The sequence below is a fragment of the Macaca nemestrina genome, chromosome 14 (assembly GCF_043159975.1).
Source record: "Macaca nemestrina isolate mMacNem1 chromosome 14, mMacNem.hap1, whole genome shotgun sequence".
In the NCBI taxonomy this organism is placed as follows: domain Eukaryota; kingdom Metazoa; phylum Chordata; class Mammalia; order Primates; family Cercopithecidae; genus Macaca; species Macaca nemestrina.
The window spans coordinates 67536461-67557087 of NC_092138.1; positions in this window are offsets into that span (position 1 = coordinate 67536461).

Below are 20627 nucleotides of genomic sequence, written 5' to 3' on the forward strand. Positions count from 1 at the left end.
AAAAAAAAAAAAAAGAATTCCAGAGCTCTGGCCAGGCGCAGTGACTCACGCTTGTAATACCAGCACTTTGGGAGGCTGAGGCGGGCAGATCACCTGAGGTCGGGAGTTCAAGACCAGCTTGACTAACGTGGAGAAACCCCATCTCTACTAAAAATACAAAATTAGCCGAGTGTGGTGGTGCATGCCTGTAATCCCAGCTACTCGGGAGGCTGAAGCAGGAGAATCTCTTGGACCCGGGAGGCAGAGGTTGAGGTGAGCCGAGATCGCGCCATTGCACTCCAGCCTGGGAAACAAGAGTGAAACTCCATCTCAAAAAACAAACAAAAAGGAATTCCCGAGCTCTGCCGCCTGTTTGAACACTGCTGCTCTAGAGACAAACTGAGGCCCAGAGAGGGGCCAATGCTTGTCTGAGGCCACACAGCTAGGGGCAAAGTCAGGACTGAACCCAGGAGCTCCTGCCTCCCAGCCTAAGGTACCTTTCTGCAGGCCACCTCCCTTGTAAAAGTCCCACATCTCCATGTCATTTGCATTGATCACGCAAAGCCCCACATGAAATGCGGCTGGATGCTTTGCAAAATATGACGCAAAGCAAGTATGTGAACTGACTTATATTGATCACTATACTAGTCAGAGATGGGCTGATCTGCTTGGAATTTTCAAAAGTGTTTCCTTTTTAAGTGAATGATTTGATTGGCTTTTGCCATTTAAAAATATATCCAGAGGCATGTGATCAAATGCCTTCCTCTTCTTAGGCTAGATTTCATCCAAATAAAAGGGAACCTGGCTTGTCCTTTTTGAAAATCACCTGCTCTCCTCTGCCCCCTTCTTATAAAAGCTACTCTTCTTCATTCTGTGCCAGAACCTAAAGGCCTCTGTGGGTGTCTCCCCACCTGACCTCTCAGGCTCCTGCCATCCTCATCTCTTTCTCGCATTATTGCAATAGTTTCTTCCCCGTGTCCTGGCATATAGTTTGGCCGCCTCCCATTCTTTCTCTACAGAGCTGCAGTGTATTAAAAAGAAATCTGTTCACACCATTTCCCTCCTCCACTTCTATGGCTTGCCACAATCTGCAGAGTAAAAGCTAAAGTCCTTAGATTGTCACTTAGGATCATTTATGGCCAGGCACGGTGGCTCACGCCTGTAATCCCAGCACTTTGGGAGGCCGAGGTGGGGAGATCATGAGGTCAAGAGCTCGAGACCATCCTTATTATGATCTAGCCTCAGTTTACCTATCCATTCACTTGCCTCTTTCTTTCTAGACACAAATTGTTTATACCCTACAGATAAAGCAGGAGGAACCTAATTGTTCAGACCTCTTAGACCAAGAAGATTGTTGCAGTTGGTCACAGGTTCCTGGCAGTCAGGGCTATGTTTGTTTCCTGTGGCTGCTGTAACCAGTTAACTGAAACCTAATAGCTTAAGGCAACAGAAATTTATTCTCTTACAGTTTTGGAAGCCAGAAATCCAAACCGAGTCTTACAGGGCTGAATCACATTCCTTCGGGATGCTGCAGAGGAGAATCCATGTCCTTGCCTCTTCCAGGTTCTGGCATTCCATTCCTTGGCCTGCCGCTGTAGCGCTCCAGTCTCTGTTGCCGTGGTCACATTGCCTTCTCCACTGGTGGCAAATCTCCCTCTGCCTCCCTCTTATAAGGACACTTGTGATTGCAATTAGGGTCCCCCTAGATAATTCAGGAAAACCTCCCCATCTCAAGATCCCTAATTTAATCACGCCTTCCAAGACCCTTTCTGCCACATAAGGTAACATTCCCAGGTTTTAGGGATTAGGACCTGGAGATTTTGGGGGTCATTCTTCAGTGGACTACAGGGTCAAAGGGAAACATGATGTGTCTCCAAAGCTTTCCTGCTGAAGAGGCAGACATTTTCCTGCCACCCCAAAGATGATTACTTACTTGCTATGCACAGCCTTCTATCCTTTTAGTTTGCGTTTTGTGGGATGGAGAAGATAAGAACTATTCTTTTAAAGTGGGCTAGATTGGATTCTGGCTAACACTGAATATGTAACCAACAGGAGTATTGAAAAATTAATTGGTTTTTTGTTGTGTTGACTCTCTTGGGCCCTCCAGGAGGAACAAAAGCATTTTCCCCCCAGGCTTCACTGTAGCCTGCAGGTCTCCCTGCCTACGGAGGAACCTGCCTATGTTTCTAAAGTTTGGGCTTTTCATTTTGTTTTTGACCTTTCACTGGGGGAAGGAAACAGGCTTTCTGGAGTCTTAAGTCCAGAGTGAAGAATTTGCCAGGGAGAGGTGAACTGAGACCATCTCTAGTTGGGGGGTTTGAGCCTAGGTGATCACACTGGGTTGTGTGAGGTGGGGGCATGAGGACCCATGCTCTGGATTGAACTTCATGTGTCCAACCTCAGGGTACAGTGCCTGTCCTGCTCCCCCATCCCCTGCCTCGGAAAGGTGGTGGCATGGCAAGCTCCTAAGAGGGTGGAGGGGCCTGAGCCTCATAGCAGTGTGGCTCCTTGGGTGGGTACGGGGGCTATATGGTAGCCTGGGAGCCCCAGGAGCCTCAGCAGGGACCCACATGGCCTTGCATGGTGAAGAAGGAGGAGTAGGATGTCCAGCACAATGACTTGCCTTTGGATGGCCCCCAGGGGTCTGAGCAAGAAGCGGGGTAGCCATGACCACAAGGGACAGTAGCCCTGAGAACTGGACTGTGTAAGCCTGGGGGCTTCCTGTAACATGTAAGCGAGGTGGAGGGACTGTTTGTCGACCATGGACATGGCTGGGCAAACTGGTTTTATTATGGAAAGCATGCAATGGTCCTTGCATCCCAGGAGCTGTGGAGCAAGCCTCAGGCCTGTTACTGATGAGTGGGGTGAACACTCTTGGTTTGAAGTAGAGTGGGAATCTACCCTGGGGCAGCAGATTAGACTCAGACACCAATGGATGCACTAGGAAGGAAGGAAGGATGCACTATAGGAAGCCTGGGAGGGAGGCTGGCAAGAGGTGGCAGGAGCCCTGAATGTCACACTAAGGAGCTAATCGTGACAGCACTAGGGAGCCAGTGATGGTGATACCAGGAAAAGGCCTGGCACGACATGGGCCAGGTGCACCTCCTGGAGCATGGCCCATGGGAGGGCACTTGCACAGCATGGGTGTGGCCACTCAGGCTGCCTGGTCTTCCACACAATGACTGCTGTCTATTGGCGGCTTTCTTTTCCAGATTCTATGCTAGATGCTTTACAAGTATTATTTTATTTCATCCTCACAATAATCCTAGGAGGTAGAGACCCGGTCCATCCCTATTTAACAAATGAGGAAACTAAGCAGAGAGAAGTTAAGTTGCTTCTTAAAGAGCCCAAAGTCCCCCAGCTGGTGACAGCAGGACCATCAGCTCCTAACTCACCTTTTCCATCAAGGCACCTGGGCCACTCGATAACACTAGAATGAAGGCTTTGGGAAATCACCTGTTCCCTACTCTCCCATTGTACAAATGGGAAAACTGAGGTGAGGGAGCTTGATCAAGGTAACTCGGTAAGCTAGACGTGGAACTGGAAGCTGGTCCAGATGTCCAGGTCAAGGCTCTCCTGACTCCTCTCAGGGTTGGCTATGCCTGGGGATGCAGCAAACAGGTGGGATACCTGGACATGGTGCTGGCCAGAGTCCAAACCAGCATCTCCATCCTTGCCCAGACCTTAGCCACCAATACATTTGTGGGCTGAGCCCACAGGATCTTCCCGAAAACACCATTTCTTGGTCACAAGCTATTTTATGATTGAATTTTTCAAGATGTTTATTATGAAATGTTTTATATATATACAGAACAATATTTGTAATGCATATATTCATTGCAAAACACGATAGTAAAATTAGCACCCATGAGCTCACCATCCGCTTTTGGAACTAGAGCTTTCTTGGTACTCTTGCATGTGTCTGGGTAGCTCTTTCTTATTCTAGCCCCTCGCCTCCCCCAGAAATGACCTCAATCCAGGTTTTGGTGTTTATTATTTCCTGGCTGTTTTTTTAAAAAATAGTTTTAGCACATATATTCATATTCCAAAGCCATACATTATTTACTTTCATTTGCATTTCAACTTTATGAAACAATCATACCGTTTGATATTACAGTATTCAGTCTTCTGTAAATTACTTTTTTTCACCTAACGTTGTTTCTAAAATTCATCCATGTTGATGCCTGTAGTTTAGTTCATTCATTTTCCCTGCTGTGCAATATCTCACCGTGTAAAACACCACATGTTATCTACTCTTTTGGTATTAGGCATTTGGTTTGCTTCCAGTATTTTGCTATCATGAAACGCTACTATGAACATTCTTGGTCATGCCTCCCAGGGCTCATGGAAGAGGTTCTCAAAGACGTACCTAGGAGTGGGGTTGCTGGATCATATGACGTATGCGATTGGAACCCTACAAGTTAAAGCCAGATCAGGAAGGGCTCCCACCTTCATTGTGTGGTTCCCTGGCTCCTCCCCCTTGCGATATCTCTCTAGCGCCCCCTGTTGGCAGAGGCTAAGAGCGTCAGCAGGCCAAGCAGAATATTAGTGTCCCAGCTGTCATCATAAAAGGCAAATTTAGAGTGGATAGGGTTAGAGATGAGAGGCATAGCACCTAATTTAGAAATATGTCATCACTGCGCCAGTGAGCAAAAAAAGAACTGGGCCAATGTGGCCTGAAGGTCGCCAGCTTAAAACCTCTGGAATGTGGCCTGATTTCTTACTGATCTCCACTTTGTACCTTCTGCTCTTGCCACAGGGAATGTTTCCTCCTTCCCTAAATGCGGTGCTCTTCCACACCCTTTTATCCTTTTCTCTCAATCTCGATTTTCTTTCCCGCCTGGCAGACTTTGCTCTGTGTTCAAGTCCTTCCCGTTGCTGAAACCCCATTTCAAATGCTGCTTCCTTCATCATTTTTTTCCAATCTCTCCAGCTGGAGGTAATAAAGACATCCTTCTTTTGAGTTCCCCAGCTCCTTATCTACCCTCTCTCTGGGCAACAAGCAGTGTTCACTTAGCATCACTGTTGTTTTGTTCTATGGCTCATCTCAATCAGAATTTTATTTTAAGAAAAGCAATGCAAGTAAGGGCATAGAGGAAATAATCACTCGTATCACATCACTGACATTGACACAACTTTTAATATATCCCTTTCCAGTTTCCCTGTGCACATACATTGGTATATGTAGTGCACATGTAATGTTGTATCTAATTTTTTTTTTTTTTTATTTGGATGGGATCTCTCTGTGACACCCATGCTGGAGTGTAGTGGCAGGATTATGGCTCCCTGTAGCCCAATTGCCTGGGCTCAAGTGATCCTCCTGCCTCAGCCTCCTTATTAGCTGAGACTACAGGCACATACTACCATGCCCAGCTTTCTCCCCCCCCCCCCCCATTATTTTGTAGAGAGGAATTCTTGCTATATTGCTTAGGCTGGTCTTGAACTCCTGGCCTCAAGCAATCCTCCTGCCTTGGCCTCCCAAAATGCTGGTATTACAAGTAAGAGCTACTGTGCCCAGCCCCCCAGCCTGCTTTTCTTTTTCACCCTTTATTAGGTCAAAATATTTTTTTCCTATGTTGCTTCATAACATCACAATTGTTAATGGTTATCCACTGTTCCATTGTATATTAGTAATAGTTATAAGTGACAGAAACTCAACCTAAAAGAGCTTAGGCAAAAAGGGATCTTTGTGCAGAGGCTGCTGGGGCATCTTGCAGAAGCCAAGGTTAGAAATGTTGGGCCGTGGGGACCTGGAACCTAGGTGCAGACGCCTGAGGCACTGGTGCCTGCCTTGGCTTCATTCTTTCCCCTCTCCCTCAGCAGACTGGCTTCCTCTGCTTTTCCTATCCATGTGGCAGAAAATACCCACTGACCACACCCAAGCTTTACATGTGACAATACAGCCTCCCAAATAGAGACTGACCCTATTTTTCAGGAGCTGGCTCCTCCTGTGGAGCAAGGGGGCAGGGTCAGATTCCACTAACGTGGTGGTCTTTAAAGGACCAGGTAGCTCGTGTAGGAAAGGGATCCTGGGAAGATAATTTCACGGGAAGGTTTTAGACTGCTTCCAAACAACTGCTACTGTAGTCATATCGTGTATTAGCATACAAACCTCTCCTTAACTTGAATTATTTTCTTTGGACAAATTCTTGGAAGGGGGATGACTGGGTCATAAAGTTTGAACATTTTTGTGATGTTTGATATGATTGCCAAATTGATTTCAAGTAGTCATTCACCTCCACTCCCACCTGACAGCATTGTGCGAGACAGCCTTTCATTGTGCCATTGAAAGCATGGGGCATTATGGCTTGAAATGGATTTTTTTTATTATGTTAATAATCGTAAAAAGATATATTGTAATTTTTATTAGCATTTTTCTGGTTACTAGTAAGGCTGAAGACTTTCCCATATATTTGTTTTATTGGAGTACATTCCCTTTTGTGAATTGTCTTTTCCTGCCTTTGCCCATTTATCGAGTGGACTGTTAATCGTGTTTAGATTTAATTGCTGCTTCCTTTTGTGTGTGCATTGCACTTTCTCTACCTTCCTTTCAGGGTATGAATAGTGGCCTATCTTGTATTGTAGTTATTTGTGTCTGTGTCTGATCTTTCTTACTGGACTGTGAGCTCCTGGTGGGCAGAGCCAGGCCTGGGCTCCAGCCTAGCATGGAACCTTGTTCTAGTAAAGTGCTCAGTGATGGTTAATTGGGTAAAATAAGCATATGGTTTCAGTCTGCATGACACCGAAGTGAGTGTTCAGCCTGAGGGGGGCTGCATATAGGCTACGAGGATGTAAGAGCCTGGACTTCGTTCATTCGGTCATTCAGCAAATAGTAACTGAAGATCTATTGTGTGCTGGGGTGTAGGAGGGCATTGATGAACAAGCCTCCCGGGAGCTTACAGGACGGTGGAGGTGGGAGAATTCAGCAACTATGGCACAGCTGCAGATAAATCCTCCTTATCCCAAAGAGTTCCAGAGAGTTCTATGACTTCTGATGGAGAGGAGCACCAATCTAGCATTGTCTAGGGAAGTCATTGGCAAACCTTTTCTGTAAAAGGCTAAATAGTTAGTATTTTAGGCCTCGCAGGCCACATACAGACTATGTCACATAGCCTTCCTTGTGGTTTTCTTTCCTTTTTTAAAAAATAGTTCTTTAAAAATATCTGTGAAATTCCTAGCTAAGGAGCTATACAGAAACAGCTGAGGGCCTGATTGGATCTGTAGGCTGTAGTTTGCCAGCCCTGGTCTAGCCCCTAGAGTTATAGAACATCAGAGCTGGAAGGGCCAACTCCCTCATTATTGCACAGGTGGGGAAACTGAGTCCCAGAGGGCAGAAGCGGTGTGTTGGGTCCCCTTGCTGATACCTGTGCTGAATCAGGAAATTGAGGACTTTACCTGGGTCCTGGCACAGTCCACTCTGTTTGTCTCTTGGAGTAACCTACTCCCGGCAGGTTTGCGCCTTGGCTGGTGCAGGAGGTTAGGAAGTGGTCGGTTCCCAGAGCACAGGGCTCCCTCCCCCAGGGCTGGTTCCTGTCCCTTCCAGCATGACAATTCTTTGGCCCCATGGCCTCCTGTTGAATTGGGGTTGGGGGTGACAGAAAAGATGGAGCAGCAGCATTATTAATTAATGCTTGTATGTCCCAAGGCTGAGAATTTTGTCACGTGTAGAAGCATTTCCCTTATTAAAATAGATTTTTACAGTAAAGGTGACATTCTTTTTCAACTGAATCATGTATGGGGCAGTAAATACTAGATATAATTGCTTCCTTTCTCCCAGGCTCTCTCTTCTGACCAAACACACACTCAGCAACAGACAGGACCCAAAGCTGCTTGTTCCGTCTCGGGAGACTTCCATGGATACAGGGACTGGAGGGACAATGTCAGCTCCCTATCCCTCCCCTCACTGTGCAAAGGGAAGCAGGTCAGAGGGTGCATCCTATTGAGCTTCAGCTGGGGGTCCCTCCAGGGCTGCCATATTCTGCTCTTAGCAGGTTGTTCCCTGCAAAGAATAGCCACTGCCACCCCCTACCCCAAAACTGTGAAATCTTTCACCATGGGAATGTCTTGAAACCCCAGCCAGGATGGGAAAACTTGCAAGCAAGGAGGCAGGATTTGATTGATAACCAGATCTTCAGCCTGGGGTCTGCCAGCAGTGTGACCTTGGCAAGTCTCTGCTCCTCTCTGGGTCTCAGGCTCCCCTTTGACACTAAGGGAGGGCACATCTCACTATTCCTTAGAGTGTTAGTTTCTGGCAGCCTGTGATATGGTTGGCTTGGGGTCACGTTCAGTCCTGAGGACCTTCAGAGTGCTTCTGGGGCTCCGGGCTGCCCTCACTCGTCTTTGCCCTGCTCCTGCCCCTATGGTCTCTTTGGTCTTTGCTTCTGACTTCCCCCCCACCCCCCACTCCTTGTATTTCTGCCCCACTCATGCTAAACTGCTGATCCCCGCACCCTCCCCTCCAGGCCTGGGGGATGGCATCCCCTCAGGGAATGCCTCTTCCCTCCCAACAGGGCTGGCCCTGCCAGCACCTCACCACATTTCCTCTGCCCTTCCTGCAGGGGGCAGCAATGGTGGTGTGAATGTGTGTGTGCAGGTGAGTGAGCAGGTATGCCTGGGAACGTGTGCCTGCGTGTGAATGTAAACCACTGCGTGTGTGTGAGAATGTGTGTGGTGCGTAAATGAAGGAATGGATGAATGGGTGTGCAGGTTATATTGAGGACAAAGCTTTTTGTTTAATTTGGCTCTGTTTCAAGCAAACCAAGACCGTTGTTTATTTCCACATACCTGTACACACATGAGTATGTGCACACACGTGCACACAGACAGAGCTTCAAGGAGCCAGCTTTAAGAAAATGCCTGCCTAAAACACCCCCACTTCATTTCTGTGGTCAACCCCATTTTTAAACCCCTTTCTTTGGGCAGTGCTTCTCAAGCTTTACTGTGCATAGGAATCATCTGGGGATCTTGCTAAACTGCAGGCTCTGGTTTAGCAGGTCTGGGCTGAGACTCGGGATTAATTTTTTTTTGTTATTTTGAGACATAGCCTCACTCTGTCATCTAGGCTGAAGTGTAATGGCATGATCACGACTCACTGTAGCCTCGAACTACTGGGCTTAAGCGATCCTCCCACCTCAGCCTCCTGAGCAGGCTGGGACTATAGGCACACACCACCATGCTCAGCTAATTTTTTAACTTTTATTTTTAGTAGAGGCAAGATCTTGCTATGTTGCCCAGGCTGGTCTCGAACTCCTGAGCTCAAGTGATCCTTGCGCCTTGGCCTCCCAAAGTGCTGGGTTTACAGGTGTGAGCCACCATGCTTGGCCCAGAGACTCAGGGTTTCTAACAAGCCACCAGCTGCTTCTGCTGCTGTCGCTGGTCTCCATACCAACTCCGAGTGGACTGAACATTGGGTACAAGGCTCTAGATCGGTGATTGGTTGGCAAACTGTGGCCCACGGGAAAATGTGACCTAAAGTCTGTTTTATTGAGTTTTATTGGAACCAGGACTGGTTACAGAATTTGTGGAGCCCAGTGCAATGTGAAAACGTGAGACCCTTTGTTCAAAAATTATTAAGACTGTCAAGACAGCAATAGCAGAGCACTAAGCTAGGCACAGGGGTCCTTTTAAGTGTGGGCCCTGTGCTTGCACGGGCTGAACGCCCATGAGGCTGGCTCTGCCTGGAACACAGCCATGCCCATTTGTTCGTGTATTATATGTGGCTACCCTTGCCATATGATGGCAGAGTTGAGCAGTCAGGACAGAGGCCACATGGCCCGTGAAGCTAAAAGTTGTCATTCTCTGGTCCTTTACAGAAAAAGTTTGCAGCCCCTATTCCAGATCACTGGCTCTCACAAACTTGGCTGTGGGTTGGAATCACCTGGTGAGATTTTACAACGCTGCTGCCTGGGGGCCTTCCTCAGAGATTCAGATGTAGCTGGTCTGGGGTGAGGCCTATGAGGGTGGGGACAATGTGGGGAAGCAAAAGTTGAAGCTGCCCAGGCTCCAGGCTGACCACATGTGCCCAAACTTCAGTCAACACTGAAGGTCCTAGTTAGAAGCCAGCAGCTTCCCGGAAGCTCTGATAACACATCATCTGTGAACCTCTGTTAGAACTACAGTTCTGAGGAATTTGGATTCTTTTGGTATCTTCTCAGAGCAAACATGGAGTCCCTGAGAGCCAGAGTAAATTCACTGATGCCAGGTCCTTGCGGGGACCAACCATCCTGGTTTGGAACTCAGGGATTTCCTGCAATGCAGGGCTTTCCCTGCTCCAACTGGGACAGTCTTCAGGAAACTGGGCTGGGCCGGGGCGGGCAGGGGGTGGTGGTGGATGGGCCCAGTACTGCTGGGTGTCTCTGATTTGCCCAGAAGAGAAAGTGCAGGTGAATTCTGCAGATGTCCATCTCTAAGTCCTGTTAGGTTGATCTTGTTCATAATGCAACCAGTCAAGGGCTGTGCACACCCAGGGGATCCACAAAGCTACGTTCTCCTGGCCAGTCACAGACAAAATCCCCAAATGCCTATCTTAGAGTGATAAGTTATTTTTGACGTTAACCCAATTACAGTCTAGGTTTTGAAACACGGAGGGAACAGACTCTCTTAAGATGACCAGCTTAACCAAACAATTGATTTCCAACTTGACCATGCATTTAGGACAGTAGCCAATGAGCAGAAGCAATGATGCAGTGCCCCGTCACTCTTTTCCTTCCTTCCCTGCATTTGTTTATTCTATCCCCTTCCTCCTTCCCTCCTTCAACACCTATCAGTCTCCATATCGTGAAGAGCATTGAATGGGATGATTTGAAGTTTCTACTCAATTCCGTGGCTCTCAAGGAGTCACTGGAGGTTTTTGGATGGGTGACTGAAGGGCTCGGGGCTTTGGGCACTCACTGTCCAATGGTTTGGGCCAAGGCTCTGGCGAGAACACTAATGGCCTCCATGAGGCCTGGTCTACAAGGTGGTAACCGCGGTGACAGTAACAGGAGCCAACACCCACATGGCTCATATGCTTCAGGTCCATTCACTCACAGCCCTCTTCAATAAGCGCTATTATTACTCCCATTTCAGTGATGCAGAAACTGAGACATGGAGCAGTTAGAAGACTTGCACAAGGTTACACAGCTACTAAGTCAAGATGAGATTTGCACCAGGCAGTCCAGCTCCAGGGTCCATATCCTTAGCCTTGTGTTTTCTAGCCTCTCAGGGTGCAGGGGGTGCACAGTGAGGCATTTGGGAGGCCTGAACAGGGCTTGTGACTGCTGGCATGTGGGGGTCATCATGGCTTGGGCTATGGAAGATGGTAGGGCCATTTGATTTGGCCTCCCAAGTTTCAGAGCCTGCCTTTAGCCTTTTTCTAGAGCAGTGGACCTCCACTCCTTTCAGGGACAGAGTGTCTGGACATCATTTTACCTTTTGTAGTCCACCAGGAAATCTCAACACATCTAAGTTCATCTTGCAAATGTGAGTGAGAAACAGTTTTACAACCATGGCTCTCTTCTACCTGTGCAAAATGTAGTAACCACCAGGTGTTCATTGCAAACTTGTTGAACTTGCAATTTTATTCTGTTCCTATTAATATTTATTTTGCCATTTGCCATTCGTTCACTTAAAAAAAAAAAAAAACAAAAAAAAAACCTCTGCTGAAAAGTAGGCAAGCAGTTGCAAGCACTAGTGTTTTAAGGAAAAATATATAAATACAAAATTTAAATTCACAAAATTCTCCCCATGAACTTAATGTTATTCTCATTATTTGGAAGTTGAGAAATGATGAACCATTGCATGGGATGACCCCATCCATCTCCCAAAGTAATAGAGCTGACAGAACTATGCCATATGTCTCTTTCCCTTTGATGCTGGAAACGAGTGTAACCTTGAACTCCCTGGTTCTCACACACTGTGGGTAGAAAGGAGGTTGTGTTAATAATAATAACTTAAAATCTGCTAGATCTTCAGCCATCTTGAAATCTCTCCAGGTTGTGCCATGAGAGGGTCCCACATATGCTCACAGTCTTCTTGTGTTTGCCAGCTCTGGCTCCCCACTGATTTCTGCACTCTTTGGTCCCATGAAATAGGCGCCTCATCCCTGTGTCTGCTGCTAATATCATCTATGGCAGAGTTGACTCCTTGTCTAAAGTTATACAAAGGAAAATAAAAAATCTCGTGACAGGCCAGGTGCAGTGGCGCTTGCCTGTAATCCCAACACTTTGGGAGGCTGAGGCAGGTGGATCACAAGTTCAGGAGTTTGAGACCAGCCTGGCCAATATGGTGAAACCCTGTCGCTACTAAAAATACAAAAATTAGCCGGGTGTGGTGGCAGGCGTCTGTAGTTGCAGCTACTCGGGAGACTGAGGCAGGAGAATCATTTGAACCCAGGAGGCGGAGGTTTCCTGTGAGCTGAGATCGTGCCATTGTACTCCAGCCTGGGCGACAGGACAAGACTCAGTCTCAAAAACAAACAAACAAACAAACAAAAATACTCAGGACTCTTCAAACAAAACAACAACTTCTCCTCCTCCTCCTCCTCCTCCTCCTCCTCCTCCTCCTCCTCCTCCTCCTCCTCCTCCTCCTCCTCCTCCTTCTTCTTCTTCTTCTTCTTCTTCTTCTTCTTCTTCTTCTTCTTCTTCTTCTTCTTCTTCTTCTTCTTCTTCTTCTTCTTCTTCTTCCTCCTCCTCCTCCCCCTCCTCCTCCTCCTCCTCCTCCTCTGCTGCTGCTTCTTTTTTTTTTTTTTTTTTTTTTCCTGATATGGAGTCTCACTCTGTTGCCCAGGCTGGAGTGTGGTGGCATGATCTTGGCTCACTGCAACCTTCACCTTCTGGGTTCAAGCAATTCTCAAGCCTTAGCTTCCAGAGTAGCTGGGTTTACAGGTGTGTGCCACTGTGCCTGGCTAATTTTTATATTTTTAGTAGAGATGGGGTTTCACCATGTTGTCCAGGCTGGTCTCAAACTTTTGACCTCAAGTGATCCACTGACCACAGCCTCCCAAAGTGCTGGGATTATAGGCTTAAACCACTGTGCCTGGCTGAACTCCTCAAACTTCTTATGCAAAAGGGAAGCTTAAGCCTGAAGGCTGAGTCCTTGCAGCCCCCTCTTCCAAATGAGTAACTATTACTAAACTTATGCATCCCCAGAGTAGGGTTAAAGGCCTCAGGCATCTGCAAAGGGTTGCCCCTACAGATCATTCATAAGTAAATTTTTTGCTGGCCTCTATAAACAAGGACATGCCAATTGTAACTCTGGGTCAACAATCTAAGTCTAGCTTCTAAAACTCCACACTGATACTGTCTATTACAAAGTTATCTTCCCAGGTGTAGAACAAAGTCAAGACTCATTTCCTCTACCTACCCACAGACTGGATAATTGATTCTTCCTTTGCTTCCTTTTTTTCTTTAAACATTTACCTTGCCTTATGTAAAATGTAGATTTACTGGGCACTAACTGAAGTCTCACAAGAATGTAACTGTTTTCCTTACTGCCTACCCTACATGCCTTCCCCCTCTTCAAGGAATGTATAAATCCTAAACCTCCTGAAAACCTCTTTGGAAAAGCAGTCACAAATGTGTCTGTGGCTCATGTCTTTTTCCTAGATGTGCCCTAAAGTTGGCTTAACAAACCTCAGTGATTGAGACTTTTGTCTCAGTTACTCATTTCGGTTGTCAGTTACATATCTTAGTGTTCCCAAACATGGTCCTGAGAGATGCTATGGCTTATAGAAGCAGACTTCTGATTTTTAACTCAGCGTATAGCCACCTGGAATAAAGAGGACATTCCCTAGCCTCCCTTGCAGCTAGGTGTGATTATGTGATTAAATTTAAGCACATGAGATATAAGTAGACATTGTGTATAATTGTTAAGGAAGTGCCTTTAAAAGCAGGAAGATGGCTGGGTGCAGTGGCTCATGCCTGTGAGCTTAGCACTTTGGGAGGCCAAGGTGGGAGGATCATGAGGTCAAGAGATCAAGACCATCCTGGCCAACATGGAGAAATCCCGTCTGTACTAAAAATACAAAAATTAGCTGGGCATGGTGGCACTCACCTATAGTTCCAGCTGCTCAGAAGGCTGAGGCAGGAAAATTGCTTGAACCCGGGAGGTGGAGGTTGCAGTGAGCCAAGATTGCACCACTGCACTCTAACCTGGTGACAGAGCGAGACTCTGTCAAAAAAAAAAAAAGCAAGCTTCTCCCTTTCTGCTTGCTGGAGTGCAGCTGTAATGGCTGGAGGTCTGGCAGCCATCTCGGACCATGAGCTGACTTTGGAAATGGAAGCTATGCGTGGTATAGTAATGAGATAGAAAGAGCATGGGTCCTTGATCTTGCAGTATGTCATACCAGCCCAGTACTTCTAATGGCTGGACTTCTTGAAAGTAAGAGAAGAGTAAACATTTTATCTTGTTTAAGAGACTCTTATTTGGGGTTTTTCTTGTAGGATATAATAGATTCCTCTTCAAATGTTTTAGCCTGTAAATTGTTAAGTACAACGAGTTCTGAGATCCCCTCCAAAGAACCAATATATCAGTACGTTTAGCTGTTATAAATAAATTTTTGGTGCTGCAAAAGAAATAGCACTGGAGCATAAATTTAATTTTGTCAGCAAGGCAATTTTTACTTCTATAGAAGGGTGCAACTTGCAGACGGAGCAATGGCGATAGCACACCTGAACAAGGGAGGGGAAGGGGTTTTTATTCCTGATGCGGCTAACCCCTACTGCTGCATGGTTCCCCTATTGGCTAGGGTTGGATCAGACAGTCTAAGCTAATTCTGATTGGCTATTGTAAAGAGAGCAGGGGTACGAGTTGGAGTGGTGGGGTGATTAGTTTGGCGGGAACGACGGTTACAGAACAGGTCACTCAGGATGAGTCAGGACGGAGCAGGGGACCAGGGTGACTCAGGTCAAAGCAGGTGACCAGGGGAACAGATGTGAACTACTGATTAGAACTGGCGGGAAAGTTGTTCACTGAAACTAGGGGCAAGAGGGCGAAGAGAACCAGGAAGTTAAACTTTAAAATGGAGAACAAAGAATAAGAGAGCTGAGCATACTGACATACTGATTCCTTGAAGAAAAACTTGGAGTTCACTGTATCTAACACAGCTTCCCTGTTCTTTTTCTTCATTTAAAAGTTAACTTCCTCGTTCTCTTCGTCTCCTTGCCCCTAGTTTCAGTAAATGACCTCCTTCTAGCCTGTATCACCTGCTCCATCCTGATTCACCCCTGGTCACCTGCTCTGACCTGAGTCATCCTGAGTCACCTGTTCTGTAACCGTCCCTCCTGCCAAACTACTCATCCTGCCATTCTGACTTGTACCCCTGCTCTCTTTAAAATAACCAATCGGAATTAGCTTAGACTGTGTGGACCAACCCTAGCCAATAGGGGAACGACATAGCAGTAGGGGCTACCTTCATCAGGAATAAAAACCCGTTCTCCTCCCTTGTTCAGGTGTGCTCTTGCCATTGCTCCATCCACGAGTTGCACCCTTTTATAGAAGTAAAATTGCCTTGCTGATAAAATTAAATTTATGTTCAAGTGCTATTTCTTTTGCAGCACCGAAAATTGATTTCTAACATTCTTTTCCTCAAAGTCGAACCTTATCTCAACAGATATTGATGCCAAAATGGAACTGCATTCTTCTCAGTCCTCCTGGCTTGAGCCTCACTGTCTAAGCTGAAGTGAGGACAATGTGCCCCTCCCCAGTTTGGTTGCCCATGGTTTTACCTGGGCCCCATAGCAAAGTTCCTGGCTTCCCAGTTCGGCCATTCTTTTTTCCTTCCTTTTCTCTCCTAGCATGCATTATTCCAGGGCTTTTCATACTTTAATCATGCAGGAAGCACGTTACAATGCAGATTCTGATTCAGTAAGTGTGGAGGCAAGGCTGAAGAGCCGCATTTCTAACAAGTTTTCATCTGATGTTGCAGGTACTGAGTACGAAGGTATTATAAAACTCGCTGTAAGCGTGCAGACATGGACCATGTGGGAATCTCTGTTTCCACAATGCTTGGCACACAACAGATACTCAGTGTATCCCCAGTGATTGACTGAATAATAGGCAATTAGCATGCCAGATGCCAAGAAGTCCTGTAGGAAAGAACCTGACACTCTGTTTACTGTGAGTATCTCAAGTTTATTTTAATTGGAACCCTATTTTCAGAAACACCTATTAACATTTTATAGAAAGAGTGCTTTGAGGAAGCCACTTTGAGACGCTGGTCTAGGGTAGAGTCTTAGCTGATCCAGTAATTAGAATGAGCTGATTTCTGTACGAGAATCTCAAACCCAGGGTTCTGTTTGGGTGTCTGGTTCAGCAATTAGGAGAAATTGTTTTAGCTCATAACTTCCTGTACCCCTGAGGGCCTGCAGACTCCTGGAGGGGACATATTTAAATACAATTAAATATAGGAGATGTTGCATTTGCTAAGGTGTTCGGTTTTCTTCTTCCCCTGGCAGTACCCAACAGACCTATGACCCCCTCAGGGCACGAGAGCCTGAGTTATTTGCCAATTAGCATGATCCTGCGGGTTTGTTGAAATGCTTTTGTTCCCAGGCTGAGGCAAGGAGGAAGACCGGGGAAAAACTGAAGGAGGATTGGCTCTGGTTAGAAGCTGGTGAAAAACCGAGTTCCCCTCAGGAAACAATGTTGACTCTGTCAAGCCCTGGAGCTTTTTTGCTGCCAAAGAAACCTCCTGGGCTTTGGAAACTCTGCCTTTGACAGCTTCAAGGGTAGGGAGACAGCTGGGAATTGGTGCTTTGTCATGGCTCTGTGGGAGCGTTCTCAGAAATGCAGGCCCAGATGTCTGTCCAGGAACCCCAAGAATGGCCCAAAGCCCCCAAGGAGGTGGCTTTACAGGATCAAGTCAGAGGCTCTACATAGGCTGCATCCCTTTAGCTAGAACTTGGGCACCTAGCCCTTCAGCCTCATTTTGGGTCTTGCTAACAACAGTTCTTGGTCTACAGGGAAAATCGTACTCAACATCCTACTCTGCATGTCAGAAGTCATAACCCTTATGAAATAAATGTAGAGAGCCATAAAGAGAAGGACAGGCATTCTTTAAAAAGCCACAGAATGAGATTTTTTTAAAAAAAGATTAAATGAAAAGGGAATTGATAAGAAAAGGAAACACTGTCAGAGAAACTAAAAATGTAATCACAGAATGAAAACCCACCACTAATCCCTGGGTGAGATTAAAGAACAGAATTGGTACTGTAAAATATTAAATCAGTGCTGTAGAGGTCAAGGTCGAGAAATCTCATCAAAAATGCAGAGAAAAAGATACAGAAATTAAAAGGCAGGAGGAAAGTCTATATATATGCAGACCAGGGAGCACAGACGCACCAAGAGGAAATTTGGTGATTCTGAGGGGTGAGACCAGAGAGAAGCCATCATCCAAGAGATAAGGGACCACTATGCACACCCTGAGTGTGCAGCTCACTAGAGATTGATATATCCCAGGACAAAATGGCTGGAAATGGACCTCTACCTAGACACCCCACAAAAATGTTTGAAGAATCAGGATTCTTAAAAGCCTATAAGTATATACACAGAGTAAAGAGGAAATCTACTAAGGAAGGAAGATCAGACTGGCTTCAAGCTCTTATTGCCCTCAATTTGGATAAAGAACATCTACAGAGTTTTCAGAAGAATAGAGGAAAAGATTGTGATTCAGTAATTTGATGTCCAACCAAGGTACTTACAGTGTTTGCAGTCTCAGGAAAGATACCTTCAAATATGCAAGGGTTTAAGAAATATACCACCCTGAGCCCTTTTTAAATAAGGAACTCTGAGAAGTATTTAAAATTGTCAAGAGATGAAGCACATTTAAGAATCAAGAATAGGGAAGCCATGAAATGAAATGACAGGGTATAAATGCCTGCTAAACAGAGAAAAGTCTAAAGAATTTAAAAAGTGGCTCAAAATTTGAAAAGTTAGAAATATTCTCAAGAAGAAGCAAAGAGAACTTGGGAAGTATTGATGTACTCTTGATTAATAGTTAGAAAAAATTGTGAGTTAAAGAATGCTTTTGAAAAGTTAAAGTAATTATTTGTAGAATTTGAGACAGAAAATGTGCCATATATAAATACACATAATATAAATGCATTACAATATATAATATAGCTGGGCACGGTGGCTCACGCCTGTAATCCAGCACTTTGGGAGGCCGAGGCAGGCAGATCACGAGGTCATGAGATCGAGACCATCCTGGCTAACATGGTGAAACCCCATCTCTACTGAAAAATAGAAAAAATTAGCCGGGCGTGGTGGCAGACGCCTGTAGTCCCAGCTACTCGGGAGGGTGAGTCCGGAGAATGGTGTGAACCTGGGAGGCAGAGCTTGCAGTGAGCCAATATCGTGCCACTGCACTCCAGCCTGGGTGACAGAGTGACACTCCATCTTAATAATAATAATAATAATATATAATTATATAACATATGCAATATATATACACACACACCCAGAGGAAAATATAGAAAGTCAAGAATACGTGGTCACCATACCAAACAGCAAACACTGGAAGAAGCAAGAAAGCATTAAAATAATTTTTGGGTAATAGATATAATACTAATAATCTATTTCAACTATGAGTGTAAATGGGCTATATTCCTTTATTTTATGACAACAAATCTCGAATTGTATGCTTCCTACAAGAGAGGCTTTCAAAATAAAGTAAAACAGTAATGCAAAAAGCAAATAGGATCCAGCAATTCCTCTCCTAGGTGTATACCCAAAGTGATTGAAAGCAGGGACTCAGATGCTTGTACATCAATGTTCATTGCTGCATTATTCACAATAGAAAAAAGGTGGAAGTGATCCAGGTGTTCATCAGCAGGTCGGTGAGTAAACAAAATGTGTTATATGTGTACTAGAGAATATCATTCAGCCGCAAAAAGGAATGAAGTTGTGATGTATGCTAAAACACAGATGAATCTTGAAGACAGGCTAAGTGAAATGAAGTAAGTCAGACACAAAAGGAGAAATACTGAGGTACCTAGAATAGGCAAATTCACAGACAGAAAGTAGATTAGAGATGACCAGAGGCTGGAGAAAGGGGAAATGAGGAGCTATTGCTTAATGGTTAGAGTTTCTGTTTGGGAGAATAAAAAGTTTTCAAAATAGTTGTAATAGTTGCAGAACACTGTGAATGTAATTAATGCCACTGAATCGTAGTCCTAAAAATGGTTAAAATGGTATACTTTCCCCAATAAAAATATATATATGAAAGTAAATGACATGCAAGGTTATATCAAGCACATACAAACATAAAGACAGCAGGAGCCCTAATATTAATTTCAGGCTAAGCAGGATTCAAAACCAAACAGATTCAATGCAGCAAAGAGGTTTTATTTATATATATATTTATTCTTTTTTTTTCAATTTTTTAATATTTTCTTTTATTTAAGCAGTTGAAAGTGTGATATTTAGATTTTTCACTTTCTATTGTTGTTTTTTTTAAAATTTATTTATTATTATTATACTTTAAGTTGTAGGGTACATGTGCATAACGTGTAGGTTTGTTACATATGTATACTTGTGCCATGTTGGTGTGCTGCACCTATCAACTCGTCATTTACATCAGGTATAACTCCCAATGCAATCCCTCCCCCCTCCCCCCTCCCCATGATAGGCCCCGGTGTGTGATGTTCCCCTTCCCGAGTCCAAGTGATCTCATTGTTCAGTTCCCACCTATGAGTGAGAACATGCGGTGTTTGGTTTTCTGTTCTTGTGATAGTTTGCTAAGAATGATGGTTTCCAGCTGCATCCATGTCCCTACAAAGGACACAAACTCATCCTTTTTGATGGCTGCATAGTATTCCATGGTATATATGTGCCACATTTTCTTAATCCAATCTGTCACTGATGGACATTTGGGTTGATTCCAAGTCTTTGCTATTGTGAATAGTGCTGCAATAAACATACGTGTGCATGTGTCTTTATAGCAGCATAATTTATAATCCTTTGGGTATATACCCAGTAATGGGATGGCTGGGTCATATGGTACATCTAGTTCTAGATCCTTGAGGAATCGCCATACTGTTTTCCATAATGGTTGAACTAGTTTACAATCCCACCAATAGTGTAAAAGTGTTCCTATTTCTCCACATCCTCTCCAGCACCTGTTGTTTCCTGACTTTTTAATGATCGCCATTCTAACTGGTGTGAGATGGTATCTCATTGTGGTTTTGATTTGCATTTCTCTGATGGCCAGTGATGATGAGCATTTTTTCATGTGTCTGTTGGCTGTATGAATGTCTTCTTTTGAGAAATGTCTGTTCATATCCTTTGCCCACTTTTTGATGGGGTTGTTCCAAAATTGACAAATGGGATCTCATTAAACTAAAGAGCTTCTGCACAGCAAAAGAAACTACCATCAGAGTGAACAGGCAACCTACAGAATGGGAGAAAATTTTTGCAATCTACTCATCTGACAAAGGGCTAATATCCAGAACCCACAAAGAACTCAAACAAATTTATTCTTTTTTTTTAAGTGATGAGGGTCTTGCTGTGTTGCTCAGGCTGGTCTCCAACTCCTAGCCTCAAGCAATCTTTCTGCCTTGATCTCCCAAAGTTCTGGGACTGCAGGTATGAGACACCATACCCTGGCCTTAAAGAGCTTTTATTTCGACAAAGGGTACAGTTGTTTTGAATATATAACAATTATAAATCTT